Below are 12,071 nucleotides of genomic sequence, written 5' to 3' on the forward strand. Positions count from 1 at the left end.
CGCTAACCATTGAGCCACGGAAGCTCAGAAATTAAATGGTTGTCACGTATTGTGGAAAAGTTTTGACTTTTTACGCTACATCTGAGACCCCACAACACCTCTTCCGGGTGGGCTCGAACCACCAACCTTTCGATTAAGAGCTGGACGCGCTAATTACTGCGCCACGGAAGCCCAAAAATTAAATGTTCGTCAGGTATTGTGGAAAAACTCTGACATTTTACGTAACATCTGAGACGTCACAACACCGCTCCCGGATGGGCTCGAACCACCAACCTTTCGGTTAACAGCCGAACGCGCTAGCCATTGCGCACGGACGCCCAAAAATTAAATGGTTGTCAGGTATTGTTGAAAAGTTACGACTTTTCTCGCTACATCTGAGACCCCACAAATCCTCTCTCGTTTGGGCTCGAACCACCAACCTTTCGGTTAACAGCTGATTGCACTAACCATTGCGCCACGGAAGCCCAAAAATTAAATGGTCGTCAGGTATTGTAGAAAAACTTTGGCTATTTACGTTTTATTTGAGATCCAAAAACACCGCTCCCGGGTGGGCTCGAACCACCAAGCTATTGGTTAACAGCCGAACGCGCTAACCATTGAGCCACGAAAGATCAGAAAATAAATGGTTATCACGTATTATGGAAAAAGTTTGACTTTTCACGCTACATCTGAGACCTCACAACACCTCTCCCGGGTGGGCTCGAACCACCAACCTTTCGATTAACAGCTGAACGCGCTAACCATTGCGCCACGGAAGCCCAAATATTAAATGCTCGTCAGGTATTGTGGAAAAACTCTGACATTTTACGTTACATCTGAGACGTCACAACACCGCTCCCGGGAGGGCGCGAACCACCAACCTTTCGGTTAACAGCCGAACGCGCTAACCATTCGCCACGGACGCCCAAAAATTAAATGTTCGTCAGGTATTGTGGAAAAACTCTGACATTTTACGTTACATCTGAGACGACACAACACCGCTCCCGGGAGGGCTCGAACCACCAACCTTTCGGTTAACAGCTGAACGCGCTGACCATTGCGCCACTGAAGCCCAAAAATTAAATTTTCGTCAGGTATTGAGGTAAAACTTTGACTTTTTACTTCACATCCGAGACCTCAAAACACCGCTCCCGGATGGGCTCGAACCACCAACCTTTCGATTAACAGCCGAACGCGCTAACCATTGAGCCACGGAAGCTCAGAAATTAAATGGTTGTCACGTATTGTGGAAAAGTTTTGACTTTTTACGCTACATCTGAGACCCCACAACACCTCTTCCGGGTGGGCTCGAACCACCAACCTTTCGATTAACAGCTGAACGCGCTAACCATTGCGCCACGGAAGCTCAAGAATTAAATGCTCGTCAGGTATTGTGGAAAAACTCTGACATTTTACGTAACATCTGAGACGTCACAACACCGCTCCCGGATGGGCTCGAACCACCAACCTTTCGGTTAACAGCCGAACGCGCTAGCCATTGCGCCACGGACGCCCAAAAATTAAATGGTTGTCAGGTATTGTTGAAAAGTTACGACTTTTCTCGCTACATCTGAGACCCCACAAATCCTCTCTCGTTTGGGCTCGAACCACCAACCTTTCGGTTAACAGCTGATTGCACTAACCATTGCGCCACGGAAGCCCAAATATTAAATGGTCGTCAGGTATTGTAGAAAAACTTTGGCTATTTACGTTTTATTTGAGATCCAAAAACACCGCTACCGGGTGGGCTCGAACCACCAAGCTATTGGTTAACAGCCGAACGCGCTAACCATTGAGCCACGAAAGATCAGAAAATAAATGGTTATCACGTATTATGGAAAAAGTTTGACTTTTCACGCTACATCTGAGACCTCACAACACCTCTCCCGGGTGGGCTCGAACCACCAACCTTTCGATTAACAGCTGAACGCGCTAACCATTGCGCCACGGAAGCCCAAAAATTAAATGCTCGTCAGGTATTGTGGAAAAACTCTGACATTTAACTTCACATCCGAGACCTCACAACACCGCTCCCGGATGGGCTCGAACCACCAACCTTTCGATTAACAGCCGAACGCGCTAACCATTGAGCCACGGAAGCTCAGAAATTAAATGGTTGTCACGTATTGTGGAAAAGTTTTGACTTTTTACGCTACATCTGAGACCCCACAACACCTCTTCCGGGTGGGCTCGAACCACCAACCTTTCGATTAACAGCTGAACGCGCTAACCATTGCGCCACGGAAGCCCAAAAATTAGATGCTCGTCAGGTATTTTGGAAAAACTCTGACATTTTACGTTACATCTGAGACGTCACAACACCGCTCCCGGGAGGGCTCGAACCACCAACCTTTCGGTTAACAGCTGAACGCGCTGACCATTGCGCCACTGAAGCCCAAAAATTAAATTTTCGTCAGGTATTGAGGTAAAACTTTGACTTTCTACGTTACATTTGAGATCCCACAACACCGCTCCCGGGTGGGCTCGAACCACCAACCTATTTGTTAACAGGCGAACGCGTTAACCATTGCGCCACGGAAGCCCAAAAATTAAATGGTCGTCAGGTATTGTGGAAAAACATTGGCTTTCTACGTTACGTTTGAGATCCCACAACACCGCGCCCGGGTGGGCTCGAACCACCAACCTATTGGTTAACAGCCGAACGCCCTAACCATTGCGCCACGGAAGCCCAAAAATTAAATGATCGTCAGGTATTGTGGAAAAACTTTGGCTTTCTACGTTACATTTGAGATCCCACAACGCCGCTCCCGGGTGGGCTCGAACCACTAACCTATTGGTTAACAGCCGAACGCGCTAACCATTGAGCCACGGAGGCTCAGAAATTAAATGGTTGTCACGTATTGTGGAAACGTTTTGACTTTTAACGCTACATCTGAGACCCCACAACACCTCTCCCGGGTGGGCTCGAACCACCAACCTATTGGTTAACAGCCGAACGCGCTAACCATTGCGCCACGGAAGCCCAAAAGTTAAATACTCGTCAGGTATTGTGTAAAAACCTTGACTTCTTACGTCACATCTGAGACCTCACAACACCGCTCCCGGATGGGCTCGAACCACCAACCTTTCGGTTAACAGCTGAACGCGCTGACCATTGCGCCACTGAAGCCCAAAAATTAAATTTTCGTCAGGTATTGAGGTAAAACTTTGACTTTTTACTTCACATCCGAGACCTCACAACACCGCTCCCGGATGGGCTCGAACCACCAACCTTTCGATTAACAGCCGAACGCGCTAACCATTGAGCCACGGAAGCTCAGAAATTAAATGGTTGTCACGTATTGTGGAAAAGTTTTGACTTTTTACGCTACATCTGAGACCCCACAACACCTCTTCCGGGTGGGCTCGAACCACCAACCTTTCGGTTAACAGCCGAACGCGCTAACCATTCGCCACGGACGCCCAAAAATTAAATGGTCGTCAGGTATTGTGGAAAAACTTTGGCTATTTATGTTACATTTGAGATCCAAAAACACCGCTCCCGGGTGGGCTCGAACCACCAACCTATTGGTTAACAGCCGACCGCTCTAACCATTGAGCCACGGAAGCTCAGAAATTAAATGGTCGTCACGTATTGTGGAAAAACTTTGGCTTTCTACGTTACATTTGAGATCCCACAACACCGCTCCCGGGTGGGCTCGAACCACCAACCTATTGGTTAACAGCCGAACGCGCTAACCATTGCGCCACGGAAGCTAAAAATTAAATGCTCGTCAGGTATTGTGTAAAAACCTTGACTTTTTACGTCACATCTGAGACCTCACAACACCGCTCCCGGATGGGCTCGAACCACCAACCTATTGGTTAACAGCCGAACGCGCTAACCATTGCGCCACGGAAGCCCAAAAATTAAATGCTCGTCAGGTATTGTGTAAAAACCTTGACTTTTTACGTCACATCCGAGACCTAACAACACCGCTCCCGGATGGGCTCGAACCACCAACCTTTCGATTAACAGCCGAACGCGCTAACCATTGAGCCACGGAAGCTCAGAAATTACATGGTTGTCACGTATTGTGGAAAAGTTTTGACTTTTTACGCTACATCTGAGACCCCACAACACCTCTTCCGGGTGGGCTCGAACCACCAACCTTTCGGTTAACAGCCGAACGCGCTAACCATTCGCCACGGACGCCCAAAAATTAAATGGTCGTCAGGTATTGTGGAAACACTTTGGCTATTTATGTTACATTTGAGATCCAACAAGTTGGGAAAACCAAAATATTACCTCTCCGAGTCAAGACGACTACTTACAAACTTATTTACCCAGATATGGAAATGTTTATGAAATATTAAAGCTGTATACAAAGCATAGCAAATATACTGTAAATCAGACGACATTTTACATCCAATAATGATATACTTGTACACATTAAAATCATCCGTTGGGGGAAAAACGGGAAATGAAGAGATAAAACTTTGGAGGGATATTACGTTTACGTGTTTGTAAAGGCCCAATTTTCTACTCCTCAACTGTATGTCCTCTATGTTCAAAGCCATATTCACAACAGGGTTGCCATGTAAACACTATCCTCTCGTTTCATCTCAACGATTTTCTTAGTTTGTCAACATGACTGTTAACGTTACATAACACCAAAGCTTATTTGTGGCTACACACACTGAAAGTAAATGCGTACCATAAAATGCATGAAAACACGAAGCTATTATCCGATTACGATCAGACCTTTCACTGGTCTGGGACTCTGGGCTGCGTTCAGCAGAGCTCACCAAAAAAGACGGCGGATTTTGGAAATGTTTACCGGTGAAGTCTGTCGTCATAGCTTTTCTCCGGTCATCGGCGTTTTATAAATGACGCTAGCGCAATAAAGCGTGCAAGGTACCAAGGCTTAACAAAAATTGTATGATAACATATTTATAGAGATAGATAACAACTTTTATAATTAAACTTAGAAACTAACATATCTCTTAAAATTCTCGCGTGATCAACTGGTTTCACGCCAATTAAATAGCTATAGTCCCATAAAGCTATTTGTATTAATTCCTCCATGGTTTTTTCGCCAGGCTGAGAACTATGCGTTTTACGTCACGTTATCCAAAGAGCCGACTATTTCCTTTGAAGACCGCGCTAGCTCAACGCTAAGCACCGTGACGTCAATATTCAAAAACAAAATCCCGTTATGTAGGACACTGCTCAAAGCGCTGGGCTCTGCTGAACGCGGCCCAGATTTCCACCATGATTATATAATCTAAGCCTAATTATTTAAAAGTGTATTTAACTTTCGGCTCACTCTGAACCGTTAATGTCTCTGCATTACAGAAACGAAAACCAAACGTTTACTTTTTGGTTCATTGGCCTATTGACAAATAAAAGTTCATTTGACCAACATAGTAGCGTTGTGCTTGTATTCACTTTAGAAAGGATTATTCTATATACAGATGTAGTATAGCTTAAGTAATATAGAAACATCCATTTTAAATAATAATATTAAAAAAAATCTTTGGAATATCAAAATGAAATAGAGCTTTAAAGCTACAAAAGTACTAAATACATCATAATTACGAAAAATATTTCCACATATTCACTTCATATTAAGGATAAAGGGAATATTATGGTTCTGTAGGATTCCTTTACACATCAAAACAAAACGAACTTCTAACGCAGCGCACTACTGTAACAACGGACGGACACACACTGACAAAAACATAGACTGCTTTTTAACTCTTTCCGTATTAATTTTGAATTGAGAAACAAGATTATCTTAAATATTAAAATAAAAATAATTAATATTTAATATTTTCTTCTTTAGTTATTCGCCTTATTGAACGTTACATCGTTTTAAAAAAGAAAACTTAAACATTGTTGAAAGACTTGACTAATATTGGCGTTTGAAATGAAGCATACGCCGGTTGCTTTGCCTTACTCAAATAAGTAGTATATAAGGGTGTCGAACAACAGTTGAAAGCAAGAACAACCGCAATTGCGAAAACCTTTGGTGGACAACCCACCCTAGGGAGGCTAGACGTTTCTCGTAACCCTAGCTGATCGCCGCGAATGTCTTAAACCCAACGATGACGATGGAGTAGAAGCCAGGTGTGCAGACTGGTGTCCATGTGGGATGGACAAAAACAAAGACCAGCAGATGGTGGTGTAGAAGCCAGGTGTACAGACTGGTGTCCATGTGGAATGGACATAAACAAAGACCAGATAATGGTGGTGTTAGAAGCCAGTATGTACAGACTGGTGTCCATGTGGGATGGACATAAACAAAGACCAGAAGATGATGGTGATTAGAAGCCAGTATGTACAGTTTGGTGTCCGTGTGGAATGGACAAAGACCAGAAGATGGTGGTGTGAAAACTCAAGTAGAGGAGCCATTTCCGTGACTGTGAATGCAGTTCGGAAGTGGCGAACACGTTTGCTCCGATTTGGAAACTGCGAACGCGGTCACGTGGGTGTAACAACAGACACACACACAGACACACACACACACAGACAGACACACACACACGATCGTTACAGAACCTCTCCGTGACATACGTCACTCGCAGATGTAAAAACACCGCTCCCGGGTGGGCTCGAACCACCAACCTATTGGTTAACAGCCGAACGCGTTAACCATTGCGCCACGGAAGCCCAAAAATTAAATGGTCGTCAGGTATTGCGGAAAAACTTTGGCTTTCTACGTTACGTTTGAGATCCCACAACGCCGCTCCCGGGTGGGCTCGAACCACTGACCTATTTGTTAACTGCTGAACGCGCTAACCATTGCGCCACGGAAGCTAAAAATTAAATGCTCGTCAGGTATTGTGTAAAAACCTTGACTTTTTACGTCACATCTGAGACCTCACAACACCGCTCCCGGATGGGCTCGAACCACCAACCTATTGGTTAACAGCCGAACGCGCTAACCATTGCGCCACGGAAGCCCAAAAATTAAATGTTCGTCAGGTATTGTGGAAAAACTCTGACATTTTACGTTACATCTGAGACCTCACAACACCGCTCCCGGATGGGCTCGAACAACCAACCTATTGGTTAACAGCCGAACGCGCTAACCATTGAGCCACGGAAGCTCAGAGATTAAATGGTTGTCAGGTGTTGTGGATAAGTTATGACTTATTAAGTTACATCTGAGACCCTACAACACCTCTCTCGGTTGGGCTCGAATCACCAACCTATAGGTTAACAGCCGAACGTGCTAACCATTGCGCCACGGAAGCCCAAAAATTAAATGGTCGTCAGGTATTGTGGAAAAATTTTGGCTTTCTACGTTACATTTGAGATCACACAACACCGCTCCCGGGTGGGCTCGAACCACCAACCTATTGGTTATCAGCCGAACGCGCTAACCATTGCGCCAAGGAAGCCCAAAATTTAAATGCTCGTCAGGTATTGTGTAAAAACCTTGACTTTTTACGTCACATCTGAGACCTCACAACACCGCTCCCGGATGGGCTCGAACCACCAACCTTTCGATTAACAGCTGGACGCGCTAATTATTGCGCCACGGAAGCCCAAAACCTAAATGCTCGTCAGGTATTGTGCAAAAAACTTGACTTTTTACGTAACATCTGAGACGTCACAACACCGCTCCCGGATGGGCTCGAACCACCAACCTTTCGGTTAACAGCCGAACGCGCTAACCATTGCGCCACGGACGCCCAAAAAAAAATGGTCGTCAGGTATTGTGGAAAAACTTTGGCTATTTACGTTACATTTGAGATCCCAAAACACCGCTCCCGGATGGGCTCGAACCACCAACCTTTCGATTAACAGCCGAACGCGCTAACATTGAGCCACGGAAGCCCAAAAATTAAATGTTCGTCAGGACAATAAATAAAAATGTACCTCGATTTTTAATAACATTTTCAAAATCGACGTTTCACGGCCAAAGAAGCATATTTTGAGTATTTCTACACTATTTTCAAATATAACCACTGAAACCATTATTTTTATACTTTTTGCTTTAATTCAAGCAATGTAACGATATTCATTCAAAAAACTGTTAAAATTCAATTTTCAATAAGAAATCGTATTCACGGATTTTGTGTCTTGAAGAAGAAAAACCTGCGATTTTTTCGGTACTTTTTTGAATGCATTTTTTTCTGGAGAAATTTTTGACCGAATTCAGCTTAATTCCCTATAAAACACTCATTAAAAGTGATTTCATCTCGATTGAACAATAAATAAAAGTGTACCTCGATTTTTAATAACATTTTCAAAATCGACGTAACTCGGCCTAAGATATGGCCGTTGCCGAGAGTGCTAGTTAAAAATTCGAATTTAAATTAAGTGAGACAAATTAACCTTCATCTTTATAACCTTGACTTTTTACGTCACATCTGAGACCTCACAACACCGCTCCCGGATGGGCTCGAACCACCAACCTATTGGTTAACAGCCGAACGCGCTAACCATTGCGCCACGGAAGCCCAAAAGTTAAATACTCGTCAGGTATTGTGTAAAAACCTTGACTTCTTACGTCACATCTGAGACCTCACAACACCGCTCCCGGATGGGCTCGAACCACCAACCTATTGGTTAACCGCCGAACGCGCTAACCATTGCGCCACGGAAGCCCAAAAGTTAAATGCTCGTCAGGTATTGTGTAAAAACCTTGACTTTTTACGTCACATCTGAGACCTCACAACACCGCTCCCGGATGGGCTCGAACCACCAACCTATTGGTTAACAGCCGAACGCGCTAACCATTGAGCCACGGAAGCTCAGATATTAAATGGTTGTCAGGTGTTGTGGAAAAACTTTGGCTTTCTACGTTACATTTGAGACCCCACAACACCTCTCCCGGGTGGGCTCGAACCACCAACCTTTCGATTAACAGCTGAACGCGCTAACCATTGCGCCACGGAATCCCAAAAATTAAATGCTCGTCAGGTATAGTGTAAAAACCTTGACTTTTTACGTCACATCTGAGACCTCACAACACCGCTCCCGGATGGGCTCGAACCACCAACCTATTGGTTAACAGCCGAACGCGCTAACCATTGCGCCACGGAACCCCAAAGGTTAAATACTCGTCAGGTATTGTGTAAAAACCTTGACTTCTTACGTCACATCTGAGACCTCACAACACCGCTCCCGGATGGGCTCGAACCACCAACCTATTGGTTAACAGCCGAACGCGCTAACCATTGCGCCACGGAAGCCCAAAAGTTAAATGCTCGTCAGGTATTGTGTAAAAACCTTGACTTTTTACGTCACATCTGAGACCTCACAACACCGCTCCCGGATGGGCTCGAACCACCAACCTTTCGGTTAACAGCCGAACGCGCTAACCATTGCGCCACGGACGCCCAAAAAAAAATGGTCGTCAGGTATTGCGGAAAAACTTTGGCTATTTACGTTACATTTGAGATCCAAAAACACCGCTCCCGGGTGGGCTCGAACCACCAAGCTATTGGTTAACAGCCGAACGCGCTAACCATTGAGCCACGAAAGATCAGAAAATAAATGGTTATCACGTATTATGGAAAAAGTTTGACTTTTCACGCTACATCTGAGACCTCACAACACCTCTCCCGGGTGGGCTTGAACCACCAACCTTTCGATTAACAGCTGAACGCGCTAACCATTGCGCCACGGAAGCCCAAAAATTAAATGCTCGTCAGGTATTGTGGAAAAACTCTGACATTTTACGTTACATCTGAGACGTCACAACACCGCTCCCGGGAGGGCTCGAACCACCAACCTTTCGGTTAACAGCTGAACGCGCTGACCATTGCGCCACTGAAGCTCAGAAATTAAATGGTTGTCACGTATTGTGGAAAAGTTTTGACTTTTTACGCTACATCTGAGACCCCATATCACCTCTTCCGGGTGGGCTCGAACCGCCAACCTTTCGATTAACAGCTGAACGCGCTAACCATTGCGCCACGGAAGCCCAAAAATTAAATGTTCGTCAGGTATTGTGGAAAAACTCTGACATTTTACGTTACATCTGAGACATCACAACACCGCTCCCGGATGGGCTAGAACCACCAACCTATTGGTTAACAGCCGAACGCGCTAACCATTGAGCCACGGAAGCTCAGAAATTAATTGGTTGTCAGGTATTGTGGAAAAGTTACGACTTTTCACGCTACATCTGAGACCCCACAAAACCTCTCTCGTTTGGGCTCGAACCACCAACCTATTGGTTAACCGCCGAACGCGCTAACCATTGCGCCACGGAAGCCCAAAAGTTAAATGCTCGTCAGGTATTGTGTAAAAACCTTGACTTTTTACGTCACATCTGAGACCTCACAACACCGCTCCCGGATGGGCTCGAACCACCAACCTATTGGTTAACAGCCGAACGCGCTAACCATTGAGCCACGGAAGCTCAGAAATTAAATGGTTGTCAGGTGTTGTGGAAAAACTTTGGCTTTCTACGTTACATTCGAGACCCCACAACACCTCTCCCGGGTGGGCTCGAACCACCAACCTTTCGATTAACAGCTGAACGCGCTAACCATTGCGCCACGGAATCCCAAAAATTAAATGCTCGTCAGGTATTGTGTAAAAACCTTGACTTTTTACGTCACATCTGAGACCTCACAACACCGCTCCCGGATGGGCTCGAACCACCAACCTATTGGTTAACAGCCGAACGCGCTAACCATTGCGCCACGGAAGCCCAAAAGTTAAATACTCGTCAGGTATTGTGTAAAAACCTTGACTTCTTACGTCACATCTGAGACCTCACAACACCGCTCCCGGATGGGCTCGAACCACCAACCTATTGGTTAACAGCCGAACGCGCTAACCATTGCGCCACGGAAGCCCAAAAGTTAAATGCTCGTCAGGTATTGTGTAAAAACCTTGACTTTTTACGTCACATCTGAGACCTCACAACACCGCTCCCGGATGGGCTCGAACCACCAACCTTTCGGTTAACAGCCGAACGCGCTAACCATTGCGCCACGGACGCCCAAAAAAAAATGGTCGTCAGGTATTGCGGAAAAACTTTGGCTATTTACGTTACATTTGAGATCCAAAAACACCGCTCCCGGGTGGGCTCGAACCACCAAGCTATTGGTTAACAGCCGAACGCGCTAACCATTGAGCCACGAAAGATCAGAAAATAAATGGTTATCACGTATTATTGAAAAAGTTTGACTTTTCACGCTACATCTGAGACCTCACAACACCTCTCCCGGGTGGGCTTGAACCACCAACCTTTCGATTAACAGCTGAACGCGCTAACCATTGCGCCACGGAAGCCCAAAAATTAAATGCTCGTCAGGTATTGTGGAAAAACTCTGACATTTTACGTTACATCTGAGACGTCACAACACCGCTCCCGGGAGGGCTCGAACCACCAACCTTTCGGTTAACAGCTGAACGCGCTGACCATTGCGCCACTGAAGCTCAGAAATTAAATGGTTGTCACGTATTGTGGAAAAGTTTTGACTTTTTACGCTACATCTGAGACCCCACATCACCTCTTCCGGGTGGGCTCGAACCGCCAACCTTTCGATTAACAGCTGAACGCGCTAACCATTGCGCCACGGAAGCCCAAAAATTAAATGTTCGTCAGGTATTGTGGAAAAACTCTGACATTTTACGTTACATCTGAGACATCACAACACCGCTCCCGGATAGGCTAGAACCACCAACCTATTGGTTAACAGCCGAACGCGCTAACCATTGCGCCACTGAAGCCCAAAAATTAAATTTTCTTCAGGTATTGAGGTAAAACTTTGACTTTTTACTTCACATCTGAGGCCTCACAACACCGCTCCCGGATGGGCTCGAACCACCAACCTTTCGGTTAACAGCCGAACGCGCTAACCATTGCGCCACGGAAGCCCAAAAATTAAATGGTCGTCTGGTATTGTGGAAAAACTTTGGCTTTCTACGTTACATTTGAGATCACACAACACCGCTCCCGGGTGGGCTCGAACCACCAACCTATTGGTTAACAGCTGAACGCGCTAACCATTGAGCCACGGAAGCTCAGAAATTAAACGGTTGTCAGGTATTGTGGAAAAACTTTGGCTTTCTACGTTACATTTGAGACCCCACAACACCTCTCCCGGGTGGGCTCGAACCACCAACCTTTCGATTAACAGCTGAACGCGCTAACCATTGCGCCACGGAAGCCCAA

At 45.6% G+C, this 12,071-nt stretch overlaps 1 non-coding gene across 1 annotated transcript; it reads right to left on the reverse strand.

Annotated features, from left to right (window-relative positions):
- Positions 1-7,256: 7,256 nt before the first annotated feature.
- TRNAI-GAU (transfer RNA isoleucine (anticodon GAU)) lies at positions 7,257-7,329 on the reverse strand. Its single transcript has one exon. It is a non-coding gene; the product is annotated as a tRNA-Ile (tRNA).
- Positions 7,330-12,071: the final 4,742 nt, after the last annotated feature.

This window comes from Phalangium opilio, unplaced genomic scaffold (assembly GCF_054372755.1).
Source record: "Phalangium opilio isolate 3A_F unplaced genomic scaffold, DU_Popi_V2 ptg000101l_1, whole genome shotgun sequence".
Lineage (NCBI taxonomy): Eukaryota > Metazoa > Arthropoda > Arachnida > Opiliones > Phalangiidae > Phalangium > Phalangium opilio.